The following is a 25978-nucleotide window of genomic DNA, read 5'->3' as shown; positions in this document are numbered from 1 at the left end:
CACAGACAGACGATGAGTACCTCCACCCAGCAGTCTCAGATTTCAGGACGCTTGGGTGTCAACAGTTGAAGCACAAAAAGAGTACCTCTGGACGGGGCCTTGAGAACGTCCTGCTCATGCGTTGCTCACTCTCTCTCTCGGGGCTCACTCCATCTTCATCTCAGAAACAAGCACTCCGGGAAACCTCTCTTCCTCTTCCATGCTTCGCTACATGAGGGCTGAAGGTGCCCCCAAGTAGCTGGACCTCCTGACTCCGACTCCAGAAGACATGGACTAACCCTTTTCTGCTCTCAAGCACTCACATTTATACCCTCTCTCATACCACGTGACAGTATAGAATTGTTACATTTGCAGACAGTCAGCTCACACTTTGCAGACATTAACCCATCACACGCTGCAGCTGTGCAATACACATAACAGAATGACAAGACCCTTTTTGCACAGAGCATGTACATAAGACAGACATGTATGACATTATGTACTGGGCCAGGAAAGCATGTACTGGGCCACTACAGGAGGATCATGAGCACTAAAAGTGCCTGAAGCAGGGTAAACCCTAAATAAGGCTCACTGTGGCTACTGGATGACTACAACTCCCAGCAGCTTCTGACCTTTAACTTTATTGTTAAAAAAAGTTGGCCAAGAAAGAAAAAAAAAAAGAAAAGAATGGAGGATGACGTGCCGGCGTCCAGTAATGCAGCTCTGGCCCATTTACATACACCTGATATGGCCCGTGGATGGAACGTGCAGAAAAAACAGCAGGTCTTGTTTTCTGACGCCACACCCCTTCACGGTGGGTTCACGCAGGGCTTTCTTGGACCAACACTAATGTAGATTTTTAGGCAGTTTACTGAGCCAATGCACAACTAGATCCAGCAGGAAGGAGACCTTGTCCTTCCTTATTTTCCATTCCTTTTGAATAGTCTTCTGGCTTTGGCTCTAGCATCAGATTCTAATACATCCATATCCGTGTCAGGCAACTTGTTAAGGCGAGACGAGCCTGACAGTTATATGTCGTGTGTTTATACGTGGTGTCCGCAAGCATCACTGTCACAGACACCTGCGCCGGTGGCTCTGTTCGGACCCTCCGAAGCAGATTTGGCATAAAACCCAAAGCACATAGCAAACCATGCTGCGCTACTCCATGCTGGAGGACACAGCAGAAGCCAGACGGACCCCATTATAGTCCATGGGTCCATTACCAGCTGTTTGATCCCAACACAGGATAGATCCATTTGGGAAGGGATTCTGTATTCCTTCTGCCATAATGGAGCAGAAGAAAGCAGCCAGACACCGATGTGATTGTGGCCTACGGAGATGAGGGATTACGGGGGAAATATTATCAAAGAAATCCACTAAACAGATTTGTGTGATGTGCAAATTGTGAAATGATTGTAGTAATCATCCCCAATGGTAATGTGTCTGCAAAGTCACAGAGGTCTCCTCCGCAGCCATGGTAACTATAATTAGACAGCCAAGCCTTTCCCGCATTTCTACACATGACATGAAACATACGGAAATTCCTCTCTGCATTTGTTTAACATATGATAACGCTATATATGTTGCATCAAGGTATTTTTAGATTCATGTTTGTCCGGCTTGTGTAATCCAATCAATAAGGGGCTGTAACCAGGACAAGATCCTCCAAAAAAGAAACTGACCCTAAACTGCCCTCAGAACTGGCACTTGGGCAGCACAGAGGAGCTGCCGGCTGCCCCCGCGCACAGAGGAGCTGCCGGCTGCCCCCGCGCACAGAGGAGCTGCCGGCTGCCCCCGCGCACAGAGGAGCTGCCCCAGCGCACAGAGGAGCTGCCCCAGCGCACAGAGGAGCTGCCGGCTGCCCCCGCGCACAGAAGAGCTGCCGGCTCTCCTGCACAGTGCAGTGTAGAGGAACAGTCGGCGCCTGACATGTCAGTTTCAGTAAATGCTTGTATTCATCATTAAATTAAAATTATGGATTATTTTATAACTCCGCATTGTATGGTTTCTCGGTTATACACCCCATGTTATAGGAATAAATTGACATATGGATGTTACCATTCCCCTTGTTAAAGCAGTTGTCCCTACATAGTCAGCACTGATAGGTCAATGTCAGACTCTGCGGGACACCCCTACAAATGGTAATACCCAGTTCTCAAATTACTTAGTAAGAAAAAAGAAATAAGTGATACATTTCCTCAAAAGCATAAAATGTAACAAGAAAGACTTATAAGGCCTTATGTCCACGGGGAAAATCAGATCCGCTGCAGATTCTCCATGTAGAATCTGCAGCGGGTCCCTCCTGCCCCGCGGACATGAGCGCTGAAAATAGCAATTTAAAAGCATTTACCTATCCGTAGCGGGCGGGGAAAGCCTTCTCTTCCTCACGGCCGGATCTTCATTTTCGGCCGGCGGATGAATTCGTCACGCCGGCGGCACGTCGCCGGCGTGCCGCGCGCATGCGCCGGGCACATCCGCCGAGCCGAAGCAAGAAAGATCCGGCCGTGAGGAAGAGAAGACCTTCCGCGCCCGCCCCGGGTGAGTAATTCTTTTAAATTCCTATTTTTGGTCTCCCGCGGATCCGGACGGCTTCCATAGGCTTCAATAGAAGCCCGCGGGAGCCGTCCCCGCGGGATACCCGCACGAAAATGGAGCATGGTCCAGATTTTTTCATGCTCCATTTTTTTAAAATCTCTTTTATTGACCATCCGCGGGTATTTATCTAACCCGCGGGTGGTCAATGCATCCCTATGGGGTGCGGATCCGCGGGCAGAAGAAGAGTTAAAATCCGCTGCGGATTTTAATTCTTATTTTGCCCGTGGACATGAGCCCTTAAAGAACTTAATCTCTATATTCTGGAAGAAGGGCCGACATGACCGTGCCCCTCTGTTCTACTGCATTAAAAGGTTTCAATCTGAGATTAGTTGGGGGAAGATTAGAGGTCATGTCCAAAAATGTTTTACTGAAAGAGTAGTAGATGCTTGGAACAAAACTCTAGCAGACGTGGTTGGAAAATAAAGATGAAGTCAATTTAAACCCGGGATGAAGATCTAATGATTCCAGGAGAAAAGAAATTCACAACTGGATTTCTGCACTAATATTTCACCAGCCGCTCGCTAAGTACCTTCTGAACAAGCCTCTCCTGTACTTGCAGTTATTATCTCATTTCTGTTAATTTTAGCAGCTTGTAATCAGATGGATAATTAAACGTATTAATGATCTACTTAATGGGAAGCAGCTCTGGAATATGTTTCTTAAATCACATTTGCAAAACTGGATTATTAAAGAGCCCATTGTGCCTGTAAGTACAAGAAGTACTCTGTGCAAATGGTACACCTGGCAAACTGAATTAATGTTGCACAAACAGAGCAATGCATAGGATCATTGGCAAATTGTTGTTTTTGTAGTTATCAAAATAGAAATTGTTTTTTGTTTTTTTTTTAAACACTGACCCGTTATGTTCTCTGGTCAGTAGGGTTGGCTGCATCGCTGACCATCGCACCTCATCTTTTTGTCGTACACCCCCGTCTCTGTTCCTCCACACCGACCTCTGTTAGATTTGGCTTGGGTACTTTGAACCTATCAAGTAGGTGGTCTTCTCGGCTCACTGTCAATGGGTGAGGCCAGTGGAAGAAACTTCACGTCAGCCATTGCCAGTGAACAGAGACCACCTACCTGACAGATTCATAGCACCACGAGCCAAATCTAACCGAAATTAATACGAGGGAACTGAGGGGGGTAGGTGTACAAAGAAAAGAAGAAAGATGCGCCATAGAGTCCAAAGATATGTAGTCTGCCCTGGTGATCAGAGGACATGACCGGTCCTCTTGTTGCCAAAACATCAGGAACTAGTGAGTACAGCCTACACCAATTGTACCGGGCTACCCTAAAGGGTTGGCAAGGAGATGGACTGTGATTTGCACCAATACTTGCGCCAAAATTCCAGCATGCGCCAAATTTCAGCATATTGAAACTAAGCATGCTCAGCAGGAACTTTCTAGAGACTGGAGCCTTGGTCATAAAAGGGACCTTTTTGTGTCGAGTCACAATGGAGAGACAGCGCTGAGCAGAATGAGCTAGAGGTGCTGCTGCAAGAAGACAGGACCATAGACTGGCTGGTGTCTGGAGGCAGGAGCAAGAGAAAGCTGATGTGGCAGGTGTCCCCAAACCAGCAGGACAACTGGACAGCAATAAGAATTTACAGAAACCGTGGGAGAGGAATGCTCCTGACCATAGACTAGCTTGGGTCGGTCAAAGTGAGTACACCCATACAACATGTTGTAAGTGAGACTAGCCTCAGTCTGACAAGTGTGCCTATGGAGGAAAGGGTTGTATTAGCAGGCATTCTATAGGAGTTAGGGCTCACATTGTGGACACTTACATCGTGCAAGTTTCTGTTGCTTGAATTCGGGTTATGGATGGTTATTTAAAAGGGACATTACATGTGGAGGCAGGAACCCGCTTCTCTAAGAGACTGCATTGGAGTGTTAACCTCTAAAGGGAAGCTGTGTAGCTGTGTCACATATTCCATAACCAGGCATTGTGTGAAAAGGTGCTGATAGTCAAATGTTATTGAACTTCTTCTGAAATTATTTCATATTGTGCACAAAGCATTATCCATCGGATCTATTTAGCGACAAGTGATTCGAAAGCTTTAAATCACATGGCCATTATTGCTTTACTATTGTTGTTTATTTTAACTTCTGCGTTTATTAATAACTATTGAAAGCTTTGGTTACTCCATCTGCTGCATCGTATCCTGAATCCTACGTTGCACCAAGATGAGGAAATAATGACATCACAGAACTCGGCCTATACTAGAACTAGAAGATGAGGACATCACAAAAAACTCTGCCTACACCAGAGCTAGAAAAGGACATCACAGAGAACTCCGCCTATACCAGAACTAGAAGATGATGACATCACAGAACTCAGCTATACCAGAACTAGAAAATGATGACATCACAGAACTCAGCTATACCAGAACTAGAAAATGATGACATGACAGAACTCAGCTATACCAGAACTAGAAAATGATGACATCACAGAACTCAGCCTATACCAGAACTAGAAAATGATGACATCACAGAGAACACTGCCTATAAATAGGCTAGAAACCAGTGACAGGAAAAGTAAGTGCAGCCTATACTACAACTAGGAAACTGTGACGATGTGATCTATAAAATAAGGCTAGAAGCCTGTGATTTTATAGATACCACAGTCTATATGACCATGAAACTAGACTATAAATTTCCTGGCAACCAGTGCAATCTCCGATCATAGCAGTATAATCATTTTAGCCCGACTTATATATATATATTTTTTTACTTGGCTCTGAACACTTTTCAAGGTGCACAAACTGCAATTGGCCTTAAATACAAGTATTGCGGTAGGATGGTTGGTTGTGCAGCTCTATGCTGGTTTATTCTGACGGTGTACGCTGAATGAGGTGGATTTGCCCTTTAAATAGAGCATTACAAATAAACTATGCGAGATGTGAATGTAAGCCGGTGGTAATTCCGGAGCCGATGTGCAGAGGACTTGCTATTCTGCGTCGCACAGAGAGATAATGTACGTTGTGATGAGCAGGGAAGGTGGGAAACATCTTCTGTAGATTTGGCTGAGAGTACAAGTGGAAACCAACATAAGCCACGTGGGAGGCGATGTGGGTGCACCATATTTTATGCTAATTACCTACTGATAGCTCTTGTTTTTTTGTTGACTTTGATAAATATTCAACATATATTAGTGAAGCATATTGCAACTGCGCTAACCTCGACCAGGCGGCTCCGCTATACCTTCACATTTCAGTCGCTATTTAGCAAGAGCTCCAACTATAAATAATTGCGGTTTTATCCTGCGAGCCTGATATAGGGAATAGCTGCTCCTGTAACGATGCTGCCCGGGCCCTGCAGGCTGGGGGACTGGAAGAACCACAACTGCATAAGTAACAATTCCATAAGGCTTTATCACAATGCATAATAAATCCCCAGGACTGCTGGAAACCCCATACAGAAGGACAATGGTTTGGCAGATGGGGATACAATTTTGCATACCAGGGGAAACCTGTTAGGCCATGTCACCAACATGACGGCTATTTTTAATACCGCCTTCATGGATTCAACTTTAATTTTTCAGTGGGAAAGTCGGTGTGTGATATATCAAATGGCGGAGAATTTCATTAGAAAAACAATGGTTGCTTCATTTTAACCATTTTATTTCTTCTCATGCTAACAGTGATTCCTCTTCATTACAGGCGATGTAGTAGGGCTTTACTAAAATCTCTGGCTATGAGACACACGTTGCAACGAAAGCCACCATGTAGACCTAGCGTACATGTGGAGGATGTATTAGGTCTAGTTTGATGCCATCCGAACTGGCAGAGTTTGGTGATTAGGATCGGTCTGTGATAATGTTTAGTGCCAGTGCATATGGTTACAACTCAGGACTCCCATGGTGAGCCACACAGCAAAAGGTCGCGAGCCACGTGTGGTTGGGGTCCACTGCTCTATGGGTTTGTCAAGGTGTAAGAGTCTGCATGGGCAGACGGACCCTCCCAGCGTGTTACTACTCTATTATCGGTTTTGTATGCAGACTTATCTTGTACTATTTGGAAGCCTGAAGGATTGAAGCGACTGTTGGACCAAATCATCCCAAATTTTTTGGACTTGCATATTAAGCAGTTTTGCGGGAATTCATATTTTTGGGGGTTGGGGTAAGGTTTCCAATGTGCACCGTATTGTACTTGTGTATTGTCACGTTAAATGATGTCTCGGCACAGTGATGGCATGTGTAGCGGTGTTTGGCGCAGGCAAATGTGCATGTATGTACGAGTGACTACAATGCTAATGGATGACCTTTAGATAGAGTCTCTCATTCCATATTGAACTCCGGATGCAAGAAGCTGCTGCCCTTTAATCCTATGAGAGTTTGTGTGACCCAAGACTGAGCAATTAGCTTAATTAATTTTGCTAGTGCACGATTCTAACTTCCTTCAGAATTGTGAAATCGTAATGAGCCACGCCCCTTGTGGGCGAGGCCAATATCAGGCTCTGGGGGGGGGGGCAGTAGGGTTTGTGGGAGAGGCCAATATCAGGCTGGGGAGGCAGTAGGGTTTGTATTTGGGCCAATATCAGGCTGGGGGGGGGGGCATATTAACATGGTCATCAACACTTCTGCCCTAATCCCCAATCAGGTTGCTGGAATTGAGAGTCAGCCAACCCAAGTAACCAATCAGGTTGCTGGAATTGTGAATCAGAACCAATCAGGCTGCTGGAATTGCTGAATACGGCAGAAGTGTTGATGAAGATGTTAATATGCGGCTGGGGGGGGGGGGGGGGGGCAGAAGGGATCCAGGTTGTGATGACCAGGGAAATGACACTACATAAAGGCTGTGAGGAGGAGACACAGGACAGTATATGGAAAGTGATTGGGTGTGTGTATAGTACATGGGTGGCTGGGATGACTCTGGGGTGTACATACTACAGGGGGGGAGGGGGGGCTGCTGGATAACTGATGGGTGTGGAACCACATCCTTCATGAGTACTATCAGAATTGTCCCTTTTCGATTCTGATAATCAGTATATATTAAAAGGAATAGCTTGTTCAGCAACAACAACAAAAAAAAGATTAAAATTGAAAATAGTGAAATAATAAAGAAAGTCAAGATTTACATTTTTGGCCAAATTGCCCGGCCCGGCCGTGAAGAAACTAGCATTATGGTGTAAACCCTTCAGAGCGCCACCAGCTAAGCCGAATTGCTGCCGGAGAGGTTACTACAGCCAAGCAGACTGAGCGCCGCTTGCAATATGCCGCCAGCCAGAACTACTTGTATCGCTGTTATTGCTACTAAGACACCATCTCTTGCATTGACGTTTTCAAGTTCTTTTGTTAGAAGCATCACAATGTAGGCCAATAAATAAGCCATGCGTCAAATAGTCGCGTGCATAGCTGGAACGGCGAGTGTTCCAGTTCTCACCTGGCCCATCAGGTGAGGCGCTATGATGCTCAGGAGCGCTGTTCCAAGCTTCGCTAGGAAGCCTCATGGATAAATAGTATCCACTGAGCCCCAGTGCAAGAAAGACCCTGTAACAAGGCCTCTACCAGACATGTGCCATTTATAATGTGATGAGTTATGAGGACCTTTTGGCCCTTGAGGGACCAGGGATTGCTATAGCTCCACCCTAGCTACAGGCAGAGGTCTGTGCACACACCTACAAGTAAAGCTGGCGCTAGGATGTTTGCGAGTCCCCCTTTTCTGTCCCTTGATTCGATGAGGTCTGGCCAGATGAGAAGGAGCAGGCTTGTCCTCGGGAACGGGTGCCGTCTTCCAGCTCTTTCACCGTTGCTGCAGTGAGGTAACAGTTGCCTATTCTGAGAGGCTATGATTCACATCAAGAGGCTACAATCAAATCCTCAGCATAAACATCCCCATGACAACAGCGATGTACTAATGGTCAGGCTCTGGCGGAGACTTGTCACTAGGTAACATTTATGTTCACAATCCGAACAAATATTCATCCTTGACATCTGGAGAGCGTTTACTGAAACAAGTAACATTGTATAACGGGGAACGTGCAGAAACAAGCCAACACTGCTCTATGTATAGAGGCGCTGCAGAAGAGGGGTGGGTGAACAAGGTCGCTTCAATGTCATGTTGCATTAGGGTCCTGAACAGATACTGGGGATGCCGGAGCATCCACTGGAGACACCTTTCCGATTTTCCATCAACAGGCACAAGCACATCACACATGCTAAGGGCGATGTAGAACTAGGAAGTCTGAGATCCTTTTTTCGTTGGGGAGAGAAGGTATGAAAAGTGACTTTGGTACCAAGGTGATAGGTGCCAAAGTGGAAGGGTTAATACCCGAGAGGATTTGAGGACAACCTTTGTTCAAAGCCCCCATTAGAAGGGTTGTGCCGCAATTGACTTATCACCTATCTGTAGGATAGGTGATAAAAGTCTGATCATTGAGGGTCTCTTTGACGAGACCACCACCAATCCCAAGAACTCTGCACTCCTACTGAGGCACTAAAGTTTACATACTCTTCTTCCCATCATTCGACTTGGTGCTCCCCCTATTGGTTTTCTTTTTTCTTTTCCACATCTCATCCGCAATATAAACTGAACCGGGCCACAACTCTTCTACTGGTGAAATCTGCTGACACAGTGACCGATATTTCTCCAGCTGGTTTGCAGCACGTGGTCCACCACCTTACGGAAATAAATGAAAGTCTTCCTAAATGGAGACATATTGGTTTCCAATTCTCAAGTCAAGGGGTTCCATTTTTGGGTTTTCAGACTTAAAGCCTGGTAAAAACATCTGGATGTCGCTAAAATGAATCAGATGAACAGTATATAAGCCCTTAAAACACTTAAAATCTGAAAAGAAAGTTGAGTAACTCTGAAAATACTTTGCTGCTGAGCCGATCTTGAGTGACGGCCTATGATATACTTCATTTACATCCAGAGCCGCACTGGGCTGCCATTTAGCATTCATGGGCACCGTAGTACCAGATGCACCGATTCTTGGTAGTAATCCTAGAACACACCGTGAACGGTGGGACGCGTGTTTTGCTCCTGTATCAGATGAATCTACAGCCTTTGCTATGGTGATTTCTTCCAATGTGTTCTATTTTTATGGAGTCGTTGCTTTGAAAGGAGCGCAGAGCATGCGACAAAACCATCAAATGCAATCGGCATTGAAGAAAGGAAGAGAATCTAAAAGAATGATTTCAAGAGCAACACCGTGCGCGACAATAAGTATAACATCACAGAGAAACGCCATCGTTGCTTGTGACACTGGATTAAGTCGTACAAATAAAGAACACACAGATGTAGGTTAATTAACATAAGTACAGCAAACGCTGCGGACTCAGACTGGTGAAAGCGCGGCGGCGTGCCATAAATCAACATACCACAATAGCCGCACAAATGTTGTCAGGCAGATACTGGGGAGATTGTAGTACAAGCGAAGACCAGCAGGAAAGAGGATCACAGTAATGGTCAAACTGGTGGGAGAGGGACATAAAGGGGGACCTTAGCAGCATTAAGTCATTGGGTGTGGGGTGGGGGTGGGGGGCATAGAGTTAGTACGGTCCTGGAGGAAAGTATCTCTATGGTCTTATTGTGGGGATTGTTGGCCTGCAGCCCAGAGGAGTATACAAAGAGAGTCTCATGCTATATATGGTGCATATACGTTTGGCTCTAGGTCCCTTCACATACGGACCTGAAGCCATCAGAGTGAAGAGTCAATAGGCAATAGTATACATATAGGAGTTTTGATCCATGATAGTCTGCAGATCACGGGGACCTACATGCACTTGTGTAAATTAGAGGTCTTTGTCATCAGTGAACTCCAGGGGGTACATTGTCTTTGGGAAAGACATCTTTATTGTAGGATCTGCACATCTTCAGTTTGCAAAGAGAGTGTCCAAAAACTTTCTAATATACTTCTTTGCACGTACTGTACTCTAAGAGCAGGAGATGGGAGAGTTGGGTTATACTTGGTGCGTGATGTGTCACTATCAGGCAGCGGTGTGAGTAGGAAGTAAACTCTGGCCAACAATGGACTAATTTTTAAAAGAGTGGGACTCAGATTGGGGGGCAGAGAAGAGGCACTATTGATTTCTGCGGCACAGAGTGGGCACTGTTGGTTTGTAGGAGCACAGAGGTATTACTGCTTTCCAGGGAGACAAATTGTGCACTTCTACCTTATGGGGGGTTACAAAGGAGGGCACTATTACTGTCGAGTAGAAAGGGAACATTAGGCTGATTGTCAGGTGCACTATGAGGAAACTACTACTTGGCAGGGCACAGAAAGAGGCACTAGCTCATTTTGTGGGTAGCGGAAGGAGAAAGGGGAAAGTGTGCATAGAAGAGTCGTGGTTGGAAAAAGTCTTCATGGTGGTCTGGGCCGGAGAGAACAAAAGGGAAAAAACAAATAACTCCAAATCAAAGAAGTGGTTTAACAATAGGCTACTTAGGAGACCCAGCAATTCAGTGGAAAATTCTGTGAGGCCCACAGCTGGCAGCCATGAAGTGTAGTTCAGCAGGACATTTTGCAGCAAGACAAGAGCCTTTAGATACACCAGTGCATGAAGTCTATATGGCCTCAACTGCAGGACTACCTTACTTATCACATAATCTTGGGCTTTGCCAAGGACATTCCCTTTTGACTTGAGCGTTCTTTAACAGACCGTGTTTGATCAAAGCAATTATGACCTACTCTCAGCTTTCATGTTATGTGTTCTTGCATCTATATTAACCTTAGATAAGGCGGTCCGCTATTATCTTCCTGGATTTTGAAAACTTCATTTACTGGTATCGCATTACGAAAACGTCCATACACCAAGAACTCTTGGCCAAAACTTTGTTCAGTTGGCAGCCGCTTGTTTTGGCTCAACACATACACAAACGTTCGGCTCAACTAAACATTTGTGTGTTTTGGGAGGTAAGCTGTGACAAGGCAGCTATGGTGGCAGCTTATCCCCTGAGGAACAAAAGGAGCAGGTTTCACTTGTCAGGGGCACGTTGAGTGCCCCCCATGCACACTGGAGAGTCCTTCTTCATCATAGTCACCGGGAAGGAGGGGGGGGGGGTTAAACAACTGTATGGGGGCCTTTACTCGGGTTGACCATCTGCCTCTGTCTCTACATTTTTTTGCTTCTATTAGGGAAAAAAAAAAGAAGAGATTTACACAATAACTGAAAGAAGATGGTAGAATCCCCGGTTCAATAGAATTCCTCTTAGATTGAGGTGTCAGAGGTTTTCATGTGGGAAAACATACAAATTATATTTCCCTAGAATTTATGCATTTTTTGTAAGATGCATAAAAAACAACATCCAGAGATAATTGCTCCCTCATCTTACAGCGTAAATTGTAGTCTAATGGCTTTTATCTGAAATTATCGGAGCAGTCTTTACCCCGGACAGCCTGGCATCTACAGATCTCCATAGAGAAGCATGGTCATGAAAAAAAAGGGGGGGGGGGGGGGATTTTCATATTTAATAAACAAATGCCTCTCAAAGCAGTGCAGTTCCTATTCTGCCATGTACAAGGTGGTCATTTGCAGTGTGTGTAGATGCAGCTTTGCATAAACTCCTGAAAACGTACAAAACATATTTAGAAATATTCCAGAACAGCCGGGAGAAGTTTATAGACTGCAGTTCCAGAAGTAGCAGATGTTTTCTGAAGAAATTCATACTATTTTTTTAAAGTCCCGCTTCAAGCACAATGCACGAGTTATCTGGAGTTACACCATGTATAATATTCAAGAGCTGCACTCACTATTCTGCTGGTGGAGTCACTATGTAGATACATTACTTATCCTGTACTGCTCCTGACTTACATCCAGTATTATACTGCAGAGCTGCACTCACTATTCTGCTCCTGAAGTCACTGTGTACATACATTACTTATCCTGTACTGATCCTGAGTCACATCCTGTATTATACTCCAGAGCTGCACTCACTATTCTGCTGCTGAAGTCACTGTGTACATACATTACTTATCCTGTGCTGATCCTGAGTTACATCCCGTATTATACTCCAGAGCTGCACTCACTATTCTGCTGGTGGAGTCACTATGTAGATACATTACTTATCCTCTACTGCTCCTGAGTTACATCCTGTATTATACTCCAGAGCTGCACTCACTATTCTGCTGCTGAAGTCACTGTGTACATACATTACTTATCCTCTACTGCTCCTGAGTTACATCCTGTATTATACTCCAGAGCTGCACTCACTATTCTGCTGCTGAAGTCACTGTGTACATACATTACTTATCCTGTACTGATCCTGAGTTACATCCTGTATTATACTCCAGAGCTGCACTCACTAATCTGCTGGCGGAGTCACTGTGTACATACATTACTTATCCTGTACTGATCCTGAGTTACATCCTGTATTATACTCCAGAGCTGCACTCACTATTCTGCTGGTGTAGGCAGCCTAACTCCACAATCGCATTTCAGTTCCATACGGATTTCATCTGTAAATATTCTGATTACTAGCATTCTCATGAAAAAAAGTAGTCCAGCCCACAACATGGCGGCTCCCTGTGCGCGGCGGGGGCACTTTAAGCACATCTTCACGTTACATCCGTAATAAGCTAGACAGTCTCAGAGGGAGTGTGATCAAGAGGTGCATTTAAGATCCCTTGAAACCCACTTCTAGACATCTCCTGATCAGGATTAATCCTTGTGGGACAGCATTTATGCCTGAAGCAGAACTGACAACGCTCTTGTGCATCCTCTAATGAACACCAAGAAATACCCAGTTCATGCCGCACCTGCAGAGCCGAATCTCCAATTATTTCTGATTGCACTCAATTATGGGACTGGCATGTTATCAGTAAAAGGGAGACGACTTTAAATCAGAAACCCTAAAAATATAACCATAATAATGGCCACCATATAGACATCACTATCAGTCATCCTCTAGGAGGGTCTGGTGAGCAGAGGGGTAACGCTCCAACAACAAGTCACTAGTCAAAAGAAAACGCGAAATGTGTTGTTTATAGGGACGATATCAGCAGAAAATGAAAAGTCCGGCTTGGAATTATAGATGCGCACTGCTCCAAAAAAATTGAGAGAACACTTCGAGCGACCCTCTGGTCCTGGACAAACAAAGATGGCCGAACCGCTTCTCTGACTACCTGCGGCATGCTGTGTATTAATATCCATCATTAGTCTAAGACACTACGCCTGCTTTGACTAACCAGTGCCGTCCAGGTGAGTAACACTTGCTAATCGGAGCAGCGTGTAGGGTCTTAAGACTACCGATGCAAACCAACAGTGTGTCCATCAGGTAGTCAGAGAAGTGGTCGGCCATCTTTCTTTGTCCAGGACTAGAGGGATGATTTAAAGGGGTATTTCAGGCATTTACTATTGATGACTTACTTTCAGAATAGGTTACCATGAATTGGATCGGTGCGACTCCGCCATCTGGGATCCCCACTGATCCGCATCGGTGGTCAGGTCTCCTCAAGTGTAGTAGAAGGCATCACTCTCAATGACGTCAATAGGAACGAAGCCTTCTATTAGACTTCCGGCTCAGCTGCACCACCAATGGGCCGAAGGATGAGCTGATCGGTGGGGATCCCAAGCAGCGGATACCCGCTGATCAACTATTGAGGAGCTTATCCTGAAGGATCCGACGTTGAAATCAGTACAGCCCATACTTCTATTCCCCGATGTAATCTGTCAGGGGAGAGTTGGAAGACCTCCGCACCGAAAGGGTAGTCATCTGGTCTGGCTGAAATGGTCAGGTGTTGCCGACCTTTCTCTAATGTACATGGAGGCCTTCACTATCCTGCCTTTACTTGGCTTTCAGCAGTTAGTAGAGTTGTCAGTATCTTGTGCCCACCAGCTAATGAGGAGAGGATTCTCCTTATCCCATGTCTACATAAACAGCAAAGCAGACAAGTGAGCAACAGAGCGCATGAGATATCAGCTTGTTCTGTCTGGCTAGCGGCCATGGTGGAAACTGCAGGATTCTATTACAGCACCTTAACTATATATATATATAATTTTTTTCATAGTTCTATGCATGGTAAAATCCAGCTTAGAACATGTGATTTGCAGACAATACATCCTGATTCTGACAGCTCTATTGTACTGCTGCGGCCCAGATAAGGCAGGATAGTATATCGAGCTCTGCATTCATCCCCCCGGCCGCTCATGTCTCTTAGAGAGCACCGTGCTTTCTTCAAGTTGGAACAGGAGATTTTCTAACCATTAACGTCCATTCCTTGCAGCTGCCGTGAAGCACACATTAGCTGCGCCCAATTCCGATTTTGGTAGTGACCTTAACCAACAACAATGGCCATTCTTCAGCAGGATATTCTGTACTTCCCGCTTCCTGAAATGCTGGACAGCTCCCTGGGACGCACAACTTCATCCAGGACTGACGATGACATCAGCATTCTGCATCGGCTGCAGAGATCGCACTTTATATTGCAGTTTCATACCATCAAACGCCGGATTATCAAATGATGAATTGAAAGCGCATATGTTAACCCCTTAGAGACCGGCCTATTTTGTGCCTTAAGGACCAAGTGATCTTCACCATCTCATTGCAAGAGACAGAACTCAGATTTTTTTTTTTATACTACGTTTGTACAATAAAAAAAAGTTTTTAAAGGAAAACAATTGACTCTGCACCGCTGCATTCTAAGTCCCAAAGCATTTTTATTTTTCTGGTGCGTTACATATCTAGTGCAATCTACTAAGTCTACGACACAGACCTATTAGACTCTGCCGGAGGCGGGGTCTACAAGGCAGACATGGTTGCCTTTGTCAGGCTTCCAGCGGCCATGGGAACACATTGGTACTTTGCTATAGCATTGTGGGGTGTCAATAAGTGTCAGAAGGAGCCCCCTGCCCTGCCATCTGCTTACATGCTGCAGTTTCTACTGACCGAGATCTATAAAAGGGTTAAACTGCCAGGATCTGACATTTCTTTACTACTGGCAGTTAGAGCAGGAACCTGGCTGTCAGTAGTCAGCCAAACCACTGCCTTCAAAAAGATGCATGTGTCGGTTTAAAGCCTATTAGGGAGGTCAGTAAAAATGAGTATTATGGTCTCTAACGGGTTAGAGTGGGATTACCCACACAGAAAGCCACAGAATAGGGGGCAACTTTCTAATCAGTGGTGGTCCGACTGCTGAGTGACAGAATTGGTGACAGAACTGTTCAGAAAGGATTCAGTTTGGTTCTCTTTTTGTCGCTCGCTAAATGGATGTTTTTTTTAAATGCACATGTGCAGAAAAGAGGAAACAAAAGACAAAACTGACCTGCTAAAAATGGATGTAAGCAAAATGGAAACAAACAGATAGAAAAGATCCGTTTGTTTTTTTTAGGAGCAGGTATAATACTAAGCAGCCCCCTCATGGATGGTCTGTGCAAGGGGCTGTTCATCAGTATTTTGCATGTGCGCCCCTACTTCATATAGCATTGTGACTTAGAATCATAGAATGGTAGAGTTGGAAGGGACATCTAGGGTTATCGGGTCCAACCCCCTGCTCAGTGCAAGATCACTAAATGATGTTTAAAGACTTCCATTGAAGGAGAACTCACCACCTCCCATGGTAACCTGTTCCACTCATTGGTCCCCCTCATTGTCTAATATCTAATCTGTGTCTCCTCCCTTTCAGTTTCATCCCATTGCTTCTAGTCTTTCCTTGTACAGATGAGAATAGGGCTGATCCCTCTGCAGTGTGACAGCCCTTCAGATATGAGAAGACCGCTATTAAGTCTCCTCTCAGCCTTCTCTTCTGCAAGCTAAACATTCCCAGATCCTTTAACCGTTCCTCATAGGACATGATTTGCAGACCGCTCACCATCTTGGTAACTCTTTCTGGACTTGCTTTAGTTTGTCTATGTCTTTTTTAAAGTGGGGTGCCCAGAACTGGACCCAGTATTCCAGATGAGGTCTGACTAAGGAAGAGTAGAGGGGGATAATGACCTCACGTGATCTAGACTCTATGCTTCTCTCAATACATCCCAGAATTGTGTTTGCCTTTTTGACTGCTGAATCACACTGTTGACTCATGTTCAGTCTGTGATCTATTAGTATACCCAAGTCTTTTTCACATGTGCTGTTGCTTAGCCCAATTCCTCCCATTCTGTATGTGCTTTCTTTCATTTTTCTCCCTGTTAAATACCATTCTGTTAGTTGCTGCCCACTGTGCAAGCTTTTCTAGATATTTTTGAATACTCTCCCTCTCTTCCTTAATGTTAGCTATCACTCCTAGCTTTGTGTCAGCGGCAAACTTGATCAGTTTCCCATCAATTCCCTCCTCCAGATCATTTATAATAATGTTGACCAACACTGAGCCTAGGACAGAGCCTTGTGGTTCCCCACCTGATACATTCTTCCACTTGGATGTGCAGCCATTTATGACCACTCTTTGAGTACGATCACTCAGCCAGTTGTGAATCCACCTAACAGTTGCCTTGTCAATCCCATATTTGGCCATTTCTTCAATAAGTATGGTATGAGATACTTTGTCAAATGCTTTACTAAAGTCCAGACATACTATATCCACCGCATTTCCCTGATCAACCCAGTCTGTGATTCCGTCATAGAATCTGGTCTGCTTCTTGCTGGTAATTGGCGTTTTTACCTGCCCATGTACCAGTTAGAAAAGTACAGCTTCTTTTCGTCACATTATCAACCAAGATCCCCCGTTTCATACACTCCACTGTGTTTTTAGTGCAGCATTTCTGTATAAATACAGCAGGGTAATAAAATTAAATAATATAAGTCGTCCCCAATTGTCCGAAAATGTGTTTTAAATCCGAGCCTGCGGACACGCATAAGGGCAGGGAGCTGGGATCACCTCAGGGCTCCAAAATGGCACTGAGAACATTATAATCTCCGATTCCTGGCATCACAAAGTGCGGACAATTGGCTTTTGTGCTTTGCTTTTACGTGTTCTGTAAATGACCTGCAGTTGTTTCTATGAGGCTGGTAGAAGCATAATAAAGCTATGTATTCTGGTGCATTTTGTATTTTCTAACCTGTAATTTGCTTTTTAAAATACAGATAATTTACAGGTCATTTCACTAAAATCATCATCCTAAACTCCAGATGAGACGCGGACCGTAACGGGATGTACTTTGAATCGCTGCCAATATTTCAATATAATTTGCTGGAATATATTTTCTGCTGCGCGACTGAATCTCTTCCATCGCAACGTATCCAGACAACACGGCTCCCTACATGACCGAACCGCAAGACCTCATCATAATACGCTTCCATTATACTCCATACATAAAGCACTACAACACCCAGCATGACCGTAATACAATGCTACGTAGATTACTGCTGCAATAATGAACATTTATACCAGGAAAAAGTCTGACGTTCACGCTAAATGTGCCAATAGGGTTACATTAGCACAACGGAGGCCAAAAGAGTGTCGATTTGGCATCTGTCTGGCTGCTATACACTGAATGACCCCTTTATTAGAAACCCCGACTCTTCTATGATTGGCGCTTCCCTGTACGGACATTCTCCCGTGACCCCGGAGTGCAGGATAAAATCATGTGACAAGTTTCCCGTGGATTAGTTTCAGTGTAAATCCACATTAGATGAGAAAATCCAGCAATCTGAGCGACTTCTAACAAGGCCCGGTCATTGGTGCTAGACTAGCCGGGGCTGGGATGTCACTGCCAACCGCATGGGGTTTTATCGTGTAACGGTGTAGAGTATATTACGCGAATTCCATGATCAAGGTAAACTTTCAGCGAAAGAGGATGCTGTGGATGGGAAAAAAACAAAAAAAAAAAAACATCACCAAAAGGGGTCGGAGGAGGATGCCAGGAATTGTTCTGAGTAACAGGTGCTGCACAGTCAGCTGAATACAACGTTGATGCTCCAACTAACTACTCTGAATGTACAACTCCTCATTCCTTGGCACGGATGGACTGTAAGCGGATGATCAGTCAAAGAATATTGGCATTGAATCTGCACAAAAATCAGCTTCATTTGAAAGGTAAATCCATGTCGCTGTCGTCACGATGGAAGCCAATTCCGTGTCAGGGGTAAAAAATTTTGTTTAAAAAAAGTGACATATCGATTCCTAAAGGGGTCGTCCAAGTTGTATTTTTTAAGTAAAACCCCGTTCACCATGCTACAACATAACTAACCAGCCATACACTTGCCTCTCCCTGCTGTGTACCATGCTGCTGCCTGTCAGCAAAGGAGAGAAGGACCAAGCGGGGAACGGGGAGAGACGAGTATACACTGGCTAACTATATTAAACTCCAACAACCCTTTAGTGTAGATCTGCATAGGAAATTCCATAGGTGCATTTTGCCCATTGATAAGGGCTAAATCCACGTGTGACTCTGCGGCGTACAGAGGGGCGAAGCTACCATAGAAACACAAGGTCTAGTGCAGATTACGGATGTGGTTTTAGAGGTGAAATCTGTACTGCTAAATCCAACATGGATTCCACAGTGTCAACATACCGCAACAGCAGACGACCAGTTCCAGCGCCATTGCTGTCTAGGAGAAACAGAAAGGCGAGACTCCGTACTGATGGGAGGCGAAAATTTGGCGCAAGCAGCATGAATCGATGACCCCTTCCTGTCAGCTGGTCAGAACGTGTCAGCACAGCCATCTATTTTGATATTCCATGACTGTGACTAGAAGGAGGAGGAGTCCGATGCTTTCGAAATTAATGTTACTTCTTACTACAATGAGAAAGAATTCTACACATAGCACACACGGGGGCGCCACTGGCTGCCATTAGTTATAATAAACCTTCTAGATAAACTACAGTTTACCGTCAGCTCCCTGGTTGGTGCCGTACCCGACTGTCTAAAGACAAAGTCAAGTCCTAATTCATGAAGATGGCTATGAGAGCCCACCAAAGGCATTTTCATCGCCTCCTAGTGGTGTAATTGTATATGAACGCAGCATACTCCAATATTATAGGAAAGCCCTTTAAGAGTTGGCATGGGCATACTGGGAGGCGACGAGTTGTAAGAAGATCGGTTATAAAAATGCCATCCAGAGAATGTAACAGAGCAGCGATCACAAAGCAGGAGAAGGTTACCGCGTTGGGCAGCCGTCAACCTGCTGATCCCATCCTGATAGTTTATCGCTGTATATTGTTTTGCATTTAAACACTGCCACCCCATGGACACAGAGCAGAATGCACACATCTACAGATTATACCAGAATGCATGCACAGTGCCAATCGTTCCACGCGAGTCTTCGCACCGACATACGGATGAGATGCTGCGCTTTTAAAGCAAAGTTCTGGTTTTGTTTTTTTTTTGTTGCAAAATGTGAAAAGTCATATAAAACAGAAATGTACATTATAGCAGCATAGGAAGTGTTCTACATATCTGCAGATACCAATGCATCACTGACCAATAGGAATGCAAAGGAGAGATGGTACAATGCCTCTGCATTGGCAGCGTCCCTATAAGTCAATGTCCGACTCTACAGGCCTTGCAACATGACTAATGATAGAAGCCAAACCACAGAACCATCTACAGGCAGCTGCTTCAGGTATTGGGCCCATCAGTGTACATCAGGTTGGGTAAGAAGCTGTGATGCAAGTCGGGATGGTATTGTACAGCCTGTCTTTACATGGGTAGCCATTACTTATGGAGAATGCTCTGGTTTGGGCTTTTAGCCCCAGTCATATTACTAGAGGGTCCCTAGTAACAGACATATATGGGACAGCAGGTGCAGAGATTGGCCTAAAGGAGAAGGGCTAAGATAAAGTCCTTACCTGTCTCTAGAAGCAGTACCCCAATAGTCTAGAAGACCCCGACTCCTCTGTGGACGAAGTGGTAACGCCTACAAGGTCCTTGCAATGGGATGCGGTGGGAGTGAGGTGCAGACTGCTGCATGTTGAACTCTGTATTTGGCCACCCACTACTACATTGCAGTCTTTCGTAGGTGACAGTGGCTAATGTACGGGATAAAGCTGGCTCTTACGTTGTCCGCTTTGCCATCATTATGATGCTAGCTCACAGACAACGAGAGATCTCCAGTCCACAGGTCCTCCCAATACAAGTTGGCAGCCCATGGGATGAGCTTTCTTTCTGCCAGTCTCATTACGTTGCGTCACTCCGGTGCACACAATGTGCTCCATTATATATGGTCTATCTATATCCTTGTCCTTGATCTTATGAGAGCTGGCCTAGCCCGGCGCTGTGTCACCAACACACTGATTTATAAAGCGACAGGCATCATTGAAATATCACTGAAACTTAAAAATACCACACATCACCCCTCTTCCATCACAAGGCCTGTTAGAAGGTTGGACATTGACGTATATGTAAGCTACCCGACAATAGATGGCGCTGCAGAGGCATTTTAGTGTCCCCAATTTGCATACCAAAATTTCCCAGAGGACCATTGCATGGTCTATACGTCTCTTCATACCTACTTGGTTCTCCCCACAAGGAGAAAATACCACTTCCAATACACTACATGTACTTGCATTCACTTGAAAGTAACTTACAGACATGAAGCGCTGCAGCAGCAGTACAATAGGTTGGATCCAATTAGCTCCTGAATACTAGTTATTGGCTAGTTGGCTCTAACATCAATATGGGGGCTTAAGATGCAAAGCAACAGAAAAAGCAAGTGCATAGCCACGTCTAACAGATTTAGGGCGACCCCTCACGTTACAATACTTCCAACATACTGCACAATGGTCTTTCCTTGGACATACAGACTCCACATAGATGTAGAAGGGTTTGTCCCCTTTAAGATAACTTTCTGCAACAAGTTATCGCAATGAAGTTAAGTGTTATTCCAGGCATTTAACCCCTTGTAGTATTAATGATCCATCCTCAGGATAGGTCATCAATAATTGATCGGTGTGAGTCCGCCATTCGGAACCTCCGGCGATCAGCAAGTCCAAGCCAAAATCAACCGATTGCTGTGGAAGCAAACAGAGGACCCCCACTGGTCAACTACCTATCATAAGGATAGATCATCATTCTGTAAGGGATTAAATGCCCAGAATACTCCTTCAAACTTTGCTACATCTATACATTGTCACAAACAGTCCGGATCTGTGGTGTGTGCACTTTAGTGGAAGTTCCAGTGAATCAGCATAGGCACGTGACTGGTAAAAGCCCCTATATTACTGGAGTGCCAGAACTGCTTCCCTTCTAGTAGCGCCTCTCTACAGTACCACGCGGTACTGCATGTCCTGTCCTGTCCTGTTGGACACCAAGTGAGCCGGCTCCATGTTATCTCTCTGGTACAGACCCTGAAGAAGCTGCTGCTCTCCCCATAGTAAGTGATTTACATCTTCCATCAGCTCTCTGACTGTTAACTATAAGGACTTGTATTATATGTATTGGTTAGCTGCTTCATTTTCTCTCATCTTCCTTTTCCATTATTTTTGGTTGAGATTTTGGAGGCGGTCGGTCACAATTACTAGTTTTCCATCGAATTGCTGTACGATAATTGTCCCTGAACCAATTACTATTGTATGCGGAGGGGCCGCTGTACTGGGAAAGCTTCTGGTTACTGATCGGGTTCCTGCTGCCACATTATCTTAGGGTACAATATTTGGTATAACTGACTTGCTGCATTGTATCATGTCTTCGGGGTTCAGCATGGTCTTGTTAGTTGAAGAATAGAACGCCAGAACGTTGAGTGCAAACCGACACTACAGAGACAGAACAGTAGCGGCATAGCAAGAGCCGGATGACAGCTCCCTCCCCCAAGGACTCTGGAAATTAAGCATCTGCTAACTGGATGCCGGCGCCCCGGGGGACGCGGCTTCTTAATAAGCAAACATAAAATATGTCTTATGAGTCGGAGGGAGGATTACCGCTCACCTTCGTACTACCATCCGCAATATATTTGTACAGTACAAGAACCTGACGGATCGCACATCGGCCGCCGCGGTTATTAGTCTATTGATTGCAAATTGATTCCGTTTATATAAAGTAAGGCAATAATACCCACAGCGCGCTAATTACTGCAAGAGCAAATCAGCTTAGTTCTGCCGGCGAACACAATTACAGCGCTACTTCTTAATTTAATTATACATGGCTTTAACCTATGAAGTGAGTGAAAGCTACATGTAATACCGGAACAGGAGGCCGCGACTTGTTCCACCCAATGGACGTGCGATGCGACGACACGCACAATTACGCAATGCGTTTATTACATGTCGTGTTACAGCAGTGTGTTTTGATCTCCAAACTGCATCTTTCTTGTCATCCGAAGGCCCATATATACCCGAGCAGCCCTGAATACGGCAAGGGCAGCCTGTACGCCGCTCCGCACATTACACCCTACAGGCTCCCAGGCAGAACGTGATCTCCTACTGCAGAGTTCTGGCCACCACATGGCCAGTCAGGGCTACTGTAGGAAAACACTACCGACTAATCAAATAATGCAGGAAAAACATTATTTTGCAGAGTTTTGCACTATAATCCTATTTTAATGTAACTGGGAGGTACCACTCAAAATCCTACTACCAACTACTGTATAACCATGTTATAGCCCTGCCTCCACAGGCCCATGGTATAGCGCCGCCTCCACAGGCCCGTGGTATAGCGCCGCCTCTATCCCAACACAGAAAATGCAAGCATTATGTACAAGCCATAAAAAATATGCCCACAGACAGCAACATATTTCGTCCCACACTGCATAAATGAACCAAAAATGATTAATTAATATCCATCCTTCAGCACCATTTATAAATTCTCAATTGGCTGCAAACGCCCAGTCCAGCCAGCCACATGCGCCAGGCCATGCCCATTCACGGCAACTAAAGGCCACATGACTTCGCTGTACGTGGGCATGGCTGCATGAGCCTGTCGGACTGCGTTTCCAGCCTAAAAGGCGAGTTGACAATTTTCTTACTAAACTGTATATCTTCAAAAACAAAAATTCAAACCTCATCTCAAATCCCTGCTGTCCTCTCGCAAAGCTGCAGCGGCATTTAGACCACGGACTAAAGAGGCGCGTGCAAACAATGGGAGGACTAGTCATTCTTTTTGCATGCAGCAGCATTGAGAGCAAAGTTTTGATTTCTCCCATGCGGGGATCGCAGCGTGGAAGGGATTAAACGGTTGGGAATGGAGGTTTCTCAGCTCCCGGCCGTTACAGTAGGAGCCTGGCTGTCAGTGGACAGACAGACACCTGACCTGCTACTACTAGATTGCAGGAGCTTTAGACCTGCGCCGTCAATTTACTATAGCAGTGGTTTAAAGCCCAGGACCAAGTGCCGTGTACAGGTCTAAAAGCGGATTTTGATGCTGAATTGCAGGCAGGTTTTAAGGCATTATCAATTCTGTATCAAAATCTGCAGGTAGCCTGTGAATGTTGGTGTGGAATTTACTGCGTCTTGCAGTGCGTTGCTCTAATGCTGGTCCGTGTGACAGTACCCTTAGCCTTCCTGCAGGGAGAGGAGGACCTGCTGGTAGACTTCTTCAGTAAGGCCTCCTGCAAACGGGTGGATTTGCATTGCAGAGTCTGCAGCGGGCATTTGCCTCTGGACTCCGCAGCAAATACTGCCCCATAGCATATTATGGAAATATGGGATTTCATCTCCTCGAGCGGAAATAGATTGCGATTTTCCGCTCACGGAGAACTTGCAGCATGCTGCGATTCTGTGCAGGTTACAATGACTTCAATGGAAGCCGTCCGTCCCGCGGCACTTCCGTGGGGAGCACTGCAGAAGTGTTGCAGGATCCGCATCATCGCCTCCTTTGGCGATGCTCCAGTCGGCACATCCGCAGCGCCAATAAAAAAAAAAAAAAAAAGCTGGACAGGTACGCAGAGGTTACCGGTAAAGAAAATTTTAAATTTTAAAAAAATCAAATAAGTAGAAAAATTATAATGCAGTCATATACAGGCAAGAAGTTTCATATTTGGCAACTCTGTGTATCCAATCTGGCTAAAATGTTACTATTTCCCAGTCTTCTAGCAGTAATGCAGACCGCTTCTGTACTGATAAAACAGCTGTGTTCTGCAACTTAAGCAAGGATGATTCAATTTGGGTTCGCCTTCCAGAGAAGGGAAGATCCGCAACCCTGAAGAGCCAAGAAAGAAAGCCAGGACTGCGGGCACCGGGAGGCAAGACGACGGCGAGATGAAATAACACGGATCATTGTCAAACATGAAAGGCAAATCAAGCCTAAAGGATAAGGCACTGCAGGAGGCGATGGAGCTTGACGTCTATTACTGATCAGACCTTCTACCAAAGGGGGCAGAATTAATCAGCAATCAACTTTATTCTTTAGGTGCCTTTACAACATATTCATATAGGGTAGCTGCGGCGGCGGATTGCGTAGTTACTCCCATTGTTTTCAATAGGGAAATCTTGCATGGCGTGCATCTAGCATGTGGCGCGATGTGGCCACCAGCCAAATTGAAAACAATGGGCGATGAGATGGCATGCCCAAAGATAGGACGTGCCGCGATTTGCTTCCTGCAGTGCGATATCATGTGGGAAAAAAAATTTAATTAATAAATCGCTTATGTTTCGGACCATATTTGAAAGAATCGGGTTTGTATTCGTACAAGATATGTGCGTCTCGCAACGCACAAATCTTGCCCAATTTTTTCGGTCATGTGAAAACAGCCTTAGTACATAACCATCTGCTCAGGTTTTGATCTAAACATCGGGGTACGGCAATATTAGGAAAATGTGTTGGGGAAATTTTTACATCTGCACCACAGGTCATTGAAATGAAGGACTGACCGATTACCAGACAACATCCCTTTAATAGGTCTATCTGTACTAAAACAAGCTGAGCTGTACTTATGCCTCTGCCAGGATCCAGCATTGCAGGCCCATTCTGGTCCCAAAACCAGGAGAATTAGGAGTGATGCTGCAGCCTCTCATTGGCTGCCATGGTCACATGACTTCCAGCGACGGCTGCTGTCACAATACCCGGATCACAGTGGGACTGTAACACTGGATCCCAGCAGCGGCGAAGTAGTAAGTACTGCTCAGTTTATTATTTTAAAACAGTAACTAGACAACCTGCTTAAAATGGAACCCGTCGACCGGTATGAGCAACTAATTTATGGTGCTCATAAGGCAGGTTCCTTGGATTCAGATGAGGCATTTCCTATACTTTCTCGACTCCCCGATCCAGTGCTGTCAGTGCTCTGGCTGCAGCGACTGTTGGGGCTGACAACGCTGGATCGGGAAGCCAGATAAGTATAAGAAATACCTCTTCGACTCCAGGGAATGTGCTGTATAAGCACTATAGCTTAGCTTATGGCGCTTATGCCTGGTGACAGGTTGCCTTCAGTAAGAACTGCACGCGCAATTACTAGAGTTGGCCACTAGACTGTGGTCGGAGCCATCTTCTTCCACTCAGTCAATAGAAATAGTCTGGGAAAACCCCTCAAATTATTAGCTGGTGTTACCAGATAATCGCTCTCTTTCAACAACTAGCCAACAACTTTACAGGGAGAGGTCTGCTTGATTGCTGATTTACTTCAACTTTTTGCCTTTCCACTTAACGCTTATTGGTT

The 25978-nt window shown here is 45.2% G+C and overlaps 1 protein-coding gene across 3 annotated transcripts in view; it reads right to left on the bottom strand.

Annotated features, from left to right (window-relative positions):
- The window catches only part of SHANK2 (SH3 and multiple ankyrin repeat domains 2), a 391791-nt gene that overhangs the window by 190689 nt on the left and 175124 nt on the right, over window positions 1-25978 (bottom strand). The window lies entirely within an intron of this gene.

Source organism: Eleutherodactylus coqui, chromosome 11 (assembly GCF_035609145.1).
Source record: "Eleutherodactylus coqui strain aEleCoq1 chromosome 11, aEleCoq1.hap1, whole genome shotgun sequence".
Lineage (NCBI taxonomy): Eukaryota > Metazoa > Chordata > Amphibia > Anura > Eleutherodactylidae > Eleutherodactylus > Eleutherodactylus coqui.
The sequence above is the reverse complement of the archived record's forward strand: the minus strand, read 5'-3'. Positions and strand labels throughout refer to the sequence as shown.